The sequence below is a fragment of the Eupeodes corollae genome, chromosome 3, assembly GCF_945859685.1.
Source record: "Eupeodes corollae chromosome 3, idEupCoro1.1, whole genome shotgun sequence".
Lineage (NCBI taxonomy): Eukaryota > Metazoa > Arthropoda > Insecta > Diptera > Syrphidae > Eupeodes > Eupeodes corollae.
Window position 1 is genome coordinate 12,919,456 of NC_079149.1, and position 12,262 is coordinate 12,931,717.

Genomic DNA, 12,262 nt, shown 5'->3' on the forward strand with positions numbered 1-12,262 from the left:
TATATGAGTTTTGTATGGTAATGAGATCATATTACATCAGTGGGAGTTCATTGACTTTAAGATGCATTGGTTGTTTGAAGGTTGATAGTAATTTATGAAAAACAATTTAAGAAATAATAGAAAGGAAACAAATATTTTATGTCGTTTATAATAATTGTGATTTATTAATCCATGAATTGTTAGTCGGTGGGAAGCCGAGCCATTTAACATATACATTGTCTCCATTACTTTTAAGTACTTTTTCCACGAGATAAATATGAGGGTATTTAGTCTTTTGTAATTCTTTTTCGTAAAAACATCCACTAATAGGTTGACCATTAAAATCTTCAAGGAGATATGTTGGCGGGTTGGTTAGGTTTACTTTTCTTATCATAAAAATTTCCGTTGTCCAATTTGGTGTGTAGCCTTTCTCGAAAACGTGTTTGAACTTGCTTATTCTAACATTGTCGCCAACTCTATATTTACCCTGTGGAGCGATTTTAATTCTATTATAAGCTGTAGATAAGATTTTTTTAGAGTTTTCCTGATTCACATCGATTGGGCGCATTTTTATAGTTCTATGCATAGAGTGATTGTATTCTTTCAACAAATCATTAATAATGCACGTCCATTTGTAATTACCATTAAGACTGAATTCCTTCCACATTTTCTCCTTAAGTGTGCGATTAAAACGTTCAACAATTGATGCCTTAAGGGAGCTGTATGTAGAGTAATGATTTATGTTGTATAATTTCATTAAATCGTGAAACATCTTATTAAAAAATTCTTTTCCATCATCAGTTTGAAGGTTCTTAGGCTGTCGTGATGATCTGATGAAAATTGATTTCATCGCTTCTGCAACAGATAAAGCGGTCTTATTTTTTAAAGCAACTGCCCATGCATATTTCGAGAATGTGTCAATGACCGTCATTAGGTATTTATAGCCATTATTTTCCTTGTGGTAAGATATCATTTCAACCAAATCAGCTTGCCACAGGTCATCAAATCCTTTGATAACAACCCTACGTCGATTGAAATTCTTTCTTGCTGACCTGTGAAGCTCTTCAACAACTTGTCGTTTACTCATTTTTTTAAAGAATGCAAGAAAAAAACATTTATGTATGGTTTTATAATAACATTTATTTTAATCTTTTATATAGTAACATTAGTTTTTTTAATCTTATCAAACGATGCTCAATCATAAAACATCCACACGTATCTGGTCCCTCTTTACATGTATTTGAAGACCACGAACAGTTTGTAAAATGACATCCATGTTTAGAATTAACTTTACTAACGTTTTTATAGTTACTAAAATATGAAATATTACTTATAATCTCATCATGATGTTCTTCAAGTAAATCATATTTATAAGCCCTTAAAAAACTCATAATTTCATTTAAAATTAAAGATATGTTTATATTCGACATGATGTGCTATCGTTTTGATTTACAAATAAACTGAATCCAAGATCGGTTAGCTATGATTTCTTATATGAAAATATTTGGTTCACCTTCTTGATTCTCTTTCAGTTTTCCTATATGAAGAAGAAAATACTTTCGAAGATCATCCAACAAGCGAATTGTATTCAAATTTTGTATGTCAATGTAATCTCTTAAGATTTTTTCTTTATTTTCTAATTTATCATCTATGTATGCTTTGTTTACTGCTTCATCGGGCGTTGTAGGACTTTTTATGTTGCGAAGACGTTTTCCTTCAATATCAAAGTCACCATTCTCAGTTCGCTTAAAACCATTACCAGGAGGTCCTGCAGGACCAACAATTACTCTTTGAAATTTATTAGTGCTTCTTCCGAACTTGTCAACACTCATTTTGCTAATAAATTAAATTTTGCTCACGCAACTCTTCCACAATTGAATTTATTTCATTTTTATGGTTGTTATGCCCTGATTTTTCAGAAGCAATTAAAAGTCTCAACCTATCCACAAGCTCATTTGGATCATCCCAATACACAAAATCAATAGGGTTGGTTGAGTAGATCATTGCAGGTGCATTAATTGTGTATGCTTTTCCAATTTTCTTTTGTGTATTTTGTGTCATACCCTGGACCAAAGGTTTAATGATTTTCTTATACTTTTGTCCTCTATTACCTTTAACCTGTGAATTCATATCATGATTTTTCATGTGTGCACATGTTTTTTGTAGTATTGTCTGATACTGCTTTAAATCTTCACTAGTATAAATACTCTTTCGTGGATTTTTATGTAGAACAAGTTCGAGAAGACCATCAGTTCCACGGAAAATTTCTTTATCAATTACAATATTGTTTTCATCATTAATTCGAAAATTTGATCTCCCTAACTTGTTTGAATTTGATTCAACGTCAAAGTATGGACCATAGATTTTATCATGATCTGAATTTGAAAGTATGGCTTCATTAATCGGAGTACTTTCATTGAAGCTATTTGAAGGTGTTTTAAATGAAGAGTCGTCATCGGCTAACATTGAATTCGTTAATGATAAATTTAAATCTCTCTCTAGAGAAATTTTTTCATCTTCTTCTTCTATAGGACTTTTAAATTGAAGACGACGTTTTACAGTAGGTGGTTTTATTTCTTTAAATTCATCATTTATGTTTTCATTATTTTTCACATTTTTCGCGATTTTCTGTAAGGGTTCAACAATTGTTTTGAACGTGTTTTCAATTTCAGTATCTTTAATCAATTTTCCAGTCTTGAGGAGCATATACTTTTTCTTTAAAGCTTTCTGTGTATTTATAAGATTTTTAAGCGTATTCATATTCGTATCCATAGCTATTTAGAGTGTTAGATTACTTCTAATAGGATCTGAAGAATGGATAGTCCAATACAGGACGGTTCAATACAGGACGGTTCAATACAGGTCGGTTCAATACAGGACGGTTCAATACAGGTCGGTTCAATACAGGGCTATTCAATACAGGGCTGTTCAATACAGGGCTGTTCAATACAGGGCTGTTCAATACAGGGGCTGTTCAATACAAGGCAGTATAATACAGGTAATATTAAGATAGGTGTATTAATATGAAAAGCAGTTTCACGACTGTATCAATTTATAAAATAACTGTTTCTTTAAAAGATTTTTTATACCGTCCATTTTTAACGCAACTATCTTTATCAATAACTAAAAACCCATACAATTCTTTCCAGCATTCTGAACACAACTCTTTAAACTGTTTGAACGTCATATCTGAATTAATATGATCATTAAAAATATGTTTCAAATTAAGATCATCTTGCTTGAAAAGAATTATATAGTTAGCGTTATCTCGAATCAAATGTTTTGGAATGTGTGTATATGATTGGCATAAGTAGAAGCTATCTACACCGCTATGTCGACCCATACAAAAGTAGTCTCTTATGGTATTTTGTTTTTCACAAGCTACATCGTCAAATATGAAAACTGAATTGGGTTTAGCCTTAGAAGGCAGCATAACTTCACAATTATTTGAAAATTCATAATAATGCATTTCTTTTATTGATTTTATAACCTTTTTTAGATATGCATATTTTGGTTGATGCAATGATTTTGAATAAAGGTATATATTTTCAAACTTTAAACCATTGACATCTAAAAGAATGCTTAACATAACGTTTGTTTTCCCACAATTAGATGGGCCTACAATTATTCCTCGAATACTATTTGGAAATAATGTTCCATGCTTCTTTTTTTGTTTTACATTTCCATCAAAGTTTTGTACAGAAATAGCTTCTTGCTGTCTTACAAACTTCATTTTGTAGAATGAGGCTTTTACACATAAATCCCCGTGTTTTATAAACATTATTTCATAATCGCTCCATGCGTCTAAGAAAACAGTTATATAATGATTGATTTTAAGACCCACTCTGTTAGTTTGAATAATTCAGTTCAGGGAAACGGATTGGTTAATTCAATAATAAACAAACTTCCTTTTGAGTTACATCTACCATCTTATAATTTTTGTGGACCTGGAACTAAACTTAAAGAGCGTCTTGCTAGAGGAGACCGTGGAATCAACCAATTGGATGAAGCTTGTCGAGAACACGATATTGCATACAGTAAAAGCAATAATTTGAATTATAGACATACAGCCGATAAAATTTTGGGTGAGAAATCCTGGCAGAGGTTTAGAGCTAAGGATTCAACACTACCAGAAAAAATAAATAGTCTTTTAGTTACGAGCATGATGAAGGCTAAATCTACTCTTGGAATGGGTATATCATCAAAAACAAAAACAAAGAAAGTCCGTCAGTGCCCTAGGATTAAGAAAACAAATCTATTCAAAAATGCGGTAAAAGAAGCCAGAGCGGCAATAAAAAATCTGAACACTGAAGACTCAAATAAATTAGCAACAACGGCTTTACATGCAGCCAGACAAATAATAAAGAAAAAACGTAGGAGTATAACACTTCCTAGAGTAATACCAATTCCCAAAGTTGGAGGACTTTTACCATTGCTACCTATCTTAGCAGGGTTATCAGCTGTAGGTTCTCTTACCGGTGGTGTTGCAGGAATGGCGAAAGCTATAAACGATTCAAAGATCGGAAGACAACAATTGGAAGAAAATAGACGTCACAATAAAGCTATGGAAACAATAAAACTTAAACAAGGAAAGGGCCTTTATCTGAAGCCATATAAAACTGGTTTGGGGTTATTTTTAAGTCCGCAAGAATCAAAAAACTATTAAAAATGCTACCCAACCGCCCTCTCACTAACATAGATATATCGCATTTTGGCAAAAACTATATCCCAAATTTCCGAGGCGTTTTTATGAGGGATGAATTGCCAAACAAACCATTTAAAAGAGAGAGTGGAGTCGTAAATTTAGATGATAATAGTGGGATCGGTACCCATTGGGTAGCATATAACAAAAATAAAAATAATGTACAATATTTTGATAGCTTTGGTAATTTAAGACCTCCCCAGGAAATAGTAAGATACTTGCATGGAAATAATATTTATTACAATCATAAATGTTTACAGCGTTTTAATACATTTAATTGTGGACATTTATGTTTGAAGTTTCTTGTTGATCAGAATAAATAAGCTATACATTATAAAATTCGTTTCATTTCTTTTCCACTGATAATGTCGATAACACTTACACTGAGCGGGAACAAGTCTACTCTCACAACAGAGTACTTTCCACCAATAGTATTAGACTCGAATTATGTTTGTGGATTAGTGGATTTCCAAACATACAACTCCATACCTAACGTTGATGTAATGAATAATTTATTTCATTTAGGTAATGATGTAATTAAACTTCCTATTGGCTCTTACGAAATTGAAGATATAAATAATTTTATTCAAGAAGGGCTTTTAAAAAAAAATAATACGGCAAGCGTAAAGATCAGAGCAAATAACAACACTTTAAAATGTGAAATATACTGCAGTGAAGACATAGATTTTTCACATCCTAATTCCATTGGTTCACTACTGGGGTTCAGTAACAGAAAACTGGTTGCAAAACAAATGCATGAGTCAGATCTTTACGTTGATATCAATCGTGTAAATACGGTGAGAGTTGAGTGTAACTTAATTGACGGAACATTTATAAATAACCAATCTGCGCATATACTTCATCAATTTTCAATCAAAGTCAGTCCAGGGTATAAAATAATTGAGGTTCCTAAAAATGTTATTTATTTACCAGTGAACGTGAAGAAGATAAGTTCAATAACAATAAATTTGTTAGATCAAGACGGAAACCTTATTAACTTTCGAGGTGAATTAATAACGATACGATTACACCTCAATCACCAAAAATGATAATTTATAATACTATATCTGATGCTAATAATTCCTATAAAAGACAGGGTTCACCGGGCTCTATAATCAATGCTTCATCAACTCCTAAAGCAACAGTACAAACGCTAACAGAAGCAAACCAATTGTTTTTATTATCATTAGGATTCACATTGAAGAAAAGAAAATAATAAATTCAATTTAACAAAGTAAGATATGCTGAATATTTTTCAAGAACCAACATTTGATGATAGTATTTCAAAATACGAATATCATTCCTATTCCCCGTATTTAAACAACTTCGGTAAAAATGACATCATCCACATCTGTGTGCAACATCAAAATCTCAATATATTACCTTCGGAAAGTTACATTTATGTTGAGGGGACTGTATCGAAAAATGATGGATCGGAAGTCAAAAAGACACAACTTGTAAACAATTGTATAGCATTTCTCTTTGATGAGATCCGATATGAACTGAATGGTATTGAAATAGATAGTAATCGTAATGTTGGAATCACAACTTCTATAAAAAATTATATTTCTTTGAATCAAAATGAAAGTGTTATGTTGTATAATGGAGGTTGGTGTCCAAATTCTTCATTAAACTTAGATGGACCATATTTTAATTTTTGTTTGCCGCTAAACAAACTTTTGGGTTTTGCAGAGGATTTCAAAAAAATAATTCCTAATGCTCGACATGACTTAATTCTAACCCGTTCTCGTACTGATGAAAATTCACTAATAGCTGATGCAGATGAACAAGCGAAGATAACATTACTCAAAGTTCAATGGAAAGTTCCGCATGTTCACCTTACTGATTCTTTGAAATTGAACCTATTCAAGTCTATAAATGATAATGACACTATGAAAATTGCATTTCGTAATTGGGATTTATATGAATATCCTGTCCTACCTACAAGTGACCATCATATTTGGAATGTTAAGACCACTTCACAAGTTGAAAAGCCTAGATACATTATTGTTGCGTTACAAACTAACAAGAGAAATCAACTGAAAGAGAATCCTACCTATTTTGATCATTGTAACGTTACCAACGTAAAGGCATATTTAAATTCTGACGTTTATCCATACGAAGACCAAAATATATCATTTAAAAACAACAACTTTAGTATTATTTATCAGATGTACTGTGAGTTTAGAAAAAATTATTATAATTGTTCAGTTGCAGAGCCATTGCTAACAAGAACTCTCTTTAAATCACAAGCACCGATTTTTGTGATTGATTGTAGACATCAGAATGAAATAGTGAAAACTGGACCAGTTGATATTCGTTTGGAAATTAAAACAGCTAAAGAACTACCTCCAAATACATCAGCGTATTGCCTTATGCTGCATGATCGAATAATAAATTACAATCCTCTGAGTCAATTAGTATCTCGAAATATTTAAAGATTTAGTTCAATATAGCTTATAATCAAGAACACACGAACCCTAGCAATGGCATTCATCATTGACATTCAAGGTTTTAGAGGTCCCAATGACAAGTTGATAGTTAAGGAAATAGCTATTCTGCGTGGCTGTAGCCATCAGCACTTCATTATAACACCTCCGTTTGACTTTAAGCATTTACCAACAACATTAAAAAGACAAGCAAAATGGCTATATCAAAACCATCATGGTTTGCACTGGAATGGCGGATTCACCAAATATAATAAAGTGGAAGAATTTCTTCGAGATAATATTATAAATCACATTGTTTATGTAAAAGGCGATGAAAAATTACAATGGATAAAGCGATTACTAAATGAAAACGTTGAAGTAATAAATGTTGAAAATATAAACTGCCCCAACTTCAAAGAACTGAAAAGACTTTTTCCAAGTGAGACAAGATGCTTATCACATAGCAAATGCTGTGCCCTGCAAAATGTATTTTTAATTAATAATTTTGTATGCAGCCAGAATCTAAAGTTTTCCTAAAAATGTAATGTGAAATAAAAAGCAACAATTTTTTTTTTTTTTTTTTTTTTTTTTTTTTTTTTAATGTTCTTTATTTTAAAAATTCCTTAAGCTTAACATTTTTTTGTTTTGTTTTTTCTTATATAAATAGGTTAATAAATAAAAATAATTTACTTAAAATTAACAATATTTCTTTTTTGTTTTTAATGTGTATTCATTTGATAATGACCCCATGCGTAGGTGCTTACTCCATCTTCCCTTATATATCTCTTATCATCAAGATGACTTAAAACAATCTTATTTAGCTGTTGTGTATAGATTTGGTGAGCAAAAGATCGAAAAACAAACATTTCACCATGAAAAATTCGTTTGTTATACAAACAATCCTTATAGCTGGCTAAATTTATATCATTCAATGCTATTTTCTTGACGCCTTTAGCTTTTTTTACTTCCGTTTCTTCAACAGAATAAGAATACATTTTCGATCTTAACCCAATAAATTCCTTCATTATCTTCCCAGAATTTTCATCTTTCATCATACCCAAGACTTTTTTATTTTTTATTGGAATATTATAGGGATTATCAACTGAGTATGCAGAAGTATCGAAATATGAATCAATATCATGTTGAATATCATTATAAAAATCGTGAGTTTTTATTGTATATATAAATGAATCTGTATCCATATAGTTTAATTTTAAACAATTACCATATTTGGGTTGCATATAGCTATAATGGAAGTCATACATTTTCCATTTAGAAAACTCTAACACACAAAATCCCAAGTACAACGGCTTATCGTAATAAGTATTAACTCTTTTCATTTGAATTGCCGTCATTTCATCAGTGAATTTAGTTAAACTATGGAAATTCGGTTTTGCTATTAAAGCTCTAGCTCCTAGACGTTTTTTGTGACTCCCCCAAGAGGTTACAATCTTAACATCTTTTCTTTTATCTACGTTTTCCATAGTTTTCCCAAAAACACTATTGTTCATTAACTTAAAGAAATTTTTCTCAAAATCGCTCGTAGCTAAGGTGCGATGTTGATTATTCAAATCAATATATTTTTGAAACCACCTAGATTGTTTAAACTGTAAAACTCTATGTATACGAATGAGTTTTAACCCATTTTTAATACATTGTTGTAGATTTTTATAATGTATAACATAATTTTGTTTTGGAGTTAAATCTGCTATTAATTTCGAAAACTTTGATTGATTTACTTTTTTGTTTTGCACACAAAATGGTAAATCATTATGACATTCATGCAAGGAATCTGGGTATTCTAAGTCTACTTCATATATATACCCGACTTCCGAGTCATCTGAAATATTCATTAAATCAATGTTTTGAATATTATTAACCCATTTAATAGATGAATAAGGTAGAGGACAAGACATTGCCCACCCATATAAATTGTTGGCATCAACATACATCAAATACTGTGAATCTTTTGTTTCATCATAGTTTTGCATATATTTATTGTTGGCAACTGAGTGGCGATGTGAACATTGAGAGATGCCTCCTCTAATACCCTTCTTTATGAAATTATATATTTCAATGTCTTGAATAAGATCCAGCTTTATATGGGTTTTTCTAAGCATTGCATCCCAAGATAACCCTGGTGCTGTGTAATAATGACAGGGATCAAGTTCGTAAATACTTTTACAAATAATTTTAAAATTTTCAAATATGTCAGCTAGTAGAAGAACGTCAGTTTTTAAATATAACTCCATATAATCTGAAAGAGTCTGACATTTAAAAACTGTCCATACTTTTTTAGCATGATTGTATTCGCTATCGGAGCAAGCTTCACCAGTCAATTTATTTTTAAAACACTCTTGAGGAGGAAGGGTTTTTTCCTCTAAACTCTCCCATGTTTTTACATGATCATAGGGAAATACACCTTTCCTTGTCAGAAGCTTAAACTCTTCTTCAATTGGAAAATTAGATCTTATTAATTTAAAATCACTTGGTGTTAAGTCTTTTGTAAGGGAATCAATGCTAGAAGGCATAAAACGTAGAGAATCCAAAAATCTCAGTTCTATAGTTCTGTTATCAAACGTATGTAATGTCTTTGAAACAGAAATATAGCGCTCCTTATTAAGAGGAATGCAAGAAATATTTCCGTTGTATGAAGCAAGTTCTTTGATAAGTAAATGCGAATCATACCCGGTGAAATTATGGAACAATATTGGGAAAAATTTAGGTTTTTGGTAAATCAAATTACATTTATTATGCGCTGGGCCATTATATTTGCCTGTATAATGACAATGATCTGCAACTCGATCTGTTCCTAACTCTTTGTTGCAGATATGACATAATGGACAATTTCTTTGATATTCTAAATCAATTTCTGATAAAAGTAGCATGGGTTTAGAATTTCTTTTATGTAATTCATAGCAATCTTTTATCAGAGAACTAACAAAATCTTTTACACAATTGCTGCCTTTAAACATTTTAAATCTATTGAGAGAACTATCACAAGATTTTATAAAGTAAGCACCTGCGCATGGGATATGTTTTTGAATATTTAAACTACTACTAATACTACTACTACTACTAGCATTACCTGGGGATCCTACTTCCTCGAGGATGCATTCGAAATCTGCATATATTGTGAAAGGCACGTCCATCTTCCGCTCAAAATGTTCAAACGATACAGTCTTTTTATCGTCGTTGGGCATTTTTGTCACCATTTTACAGCAGTTGTCCTTGTGCGTCATCAGTTTTTCTTCAGATATAAATCTTAGCAAGCACGTGTTGCAAAACCAAGATTTTCCTCTGTAGTTTTTCGCCTGCGTTGAAACAAGTCTAAAAATAAAAAATTTTAAAGAAATTAGAAAAATGTATATGTTTTAATAATAGGTAATAATCAGATCTATAATTGCAATAAAGCTTACCTTGATATGCTTTTAATCCAGACAAAGTGCGAAATTCCCTCGTTTTGCAAGAGAATTAGATTGATGTGATTTCTCTTCTCCTGTGGTGTAATGTAATAGGGTCCTACTACTATCTTCTTCTCATCGTCAAATCCAAACACATTGATGCTTAAAGTAGGGTTTAGTGTTTCAAACTTAGAAATATCGCTAAGTCTTAAAGGAAATTGCAGATCAGCGAAATCAATTCTGATGTTATTTTTATAAATCGTTCGTGAACTGATATCTCGTATCTTGTATGTTTCAGGTTTATGGGTATTGTTCTTTCCTTTGCTAAAAAGTGCTGAGATGATGGCCCATTTGAAACAATACTCATCAGTGTTGTGAACGTTTATACAGGCTCTTTTTCTAGAAAGAAAACTAGGCAACGGTATATGTCTTGAACCTTTGATTGGTGTGTATTGATTTATGTTTATTTCCACGTGACATATCCGCAGCAAGGCCCATCCACTGTCTTTTTCTTGAAATTCTTGCATTTTCGTGTCAATTTCATCTATCATATTCCTATATGAAGAAATTATATCACTGCCTTCAAGTGCAATTTCCATTTTTGTGTTGAAACTTTTAAGACTTAGCTCCATTTCATCCTCCGACGTAAATTTAATATACTCAGCAAACAATTCTAAGTTGAACTTAACACTTTGCAACTTTTCCAGGTGATCTTTCAATTTTCCTAGAATTGCTGACTCTGCTTCATTGAGAAACTCAGGGGGACTTAGGTTTTCTTCACTCTTGTTTTTATAAATGAGAGTTTCTACTCTCCCATTGAAACAACTTTTCAGCACCAGGAAGTCATCAGAAAGGAGTTCTGCAACAAGTCGCTTATGGACATTTCGCCGTACATGGTTTGTCCAATCTCTTGCATTGATGTTCAGCTCACACACATCACAATATTTTATTGCAGACTTCTGAGTTTCTTCTGCGTTCGAAAACATGGCCTCTATCAAACTGATGTGTTCAATACTTTTTAAGTGATTATCCCACTGACAAAATATAACATCTTTTTCGCAGATTTCGCAACGCGTTTTCGCTGGTCCAGCTTGAGTCGAGCAATCACCGTTTTGGAAGATTTCATGATCCAAAGAACTGTCTTCAAATAAAAGTTCTTGTTGCATTTTTAAATGTGCCTTGCTCTTCAAATGGTTATTCCATTGACATGGGATCACATTTTTATCACACACCACACATAATCTTTTTGCAGGGGCAGCTTCTTTCGAGCCATCCATTTTCTCAAATAATTGCTTAACCAATTCCGAATGAGTATTGGTTTTAGCATGATCAATCCACTGCCCCTTTTTAACACTTTTTTCACACACATAGCAAAAGTTTTTATTTTCACCGTTAACCGATTCCCTTAAAGACGTATGAATTTTCATATGTCTTTTCAAATTAAAATTTTTGGAAAACGATTTTCCGCAAACTTCACATAAAAACGACTTCATGATTGAATTGATTTTTGGGTCGTACCGGGGTGAGGTATTCTTTAAGAATAAGAATATTTTGAATATATCAGCTAGTTTTGTATATAGCTCAAACATCTTGAATATCAAAACCGAGTTAGTAGATAATCAGACTCCCTTTAGTAAGTAATCTACACCTCATAAATTTAGTATTTTATTATTTTCTAATGAATCTCTGACTATGTACTGTAGATATGTATACATCATAATTTATTCATCTAGGATTTTCTGATGTTC

General features: G+C 31.8%; 1 protein-coding gene across 1 annotated transcript in view; it reads left to right on the forward strand.

The window, feature by feature from the left end:
• LOC129951652 (cyclic nucleotide-gated cation channel subunit A) overlaps positions 1 to 12,262 on the forward strand; it is a 261,226-nt gene that overhangs the window by 38,984 nt on the left and 209,980 nt on the right. The window lies entirely within an intron of this gene.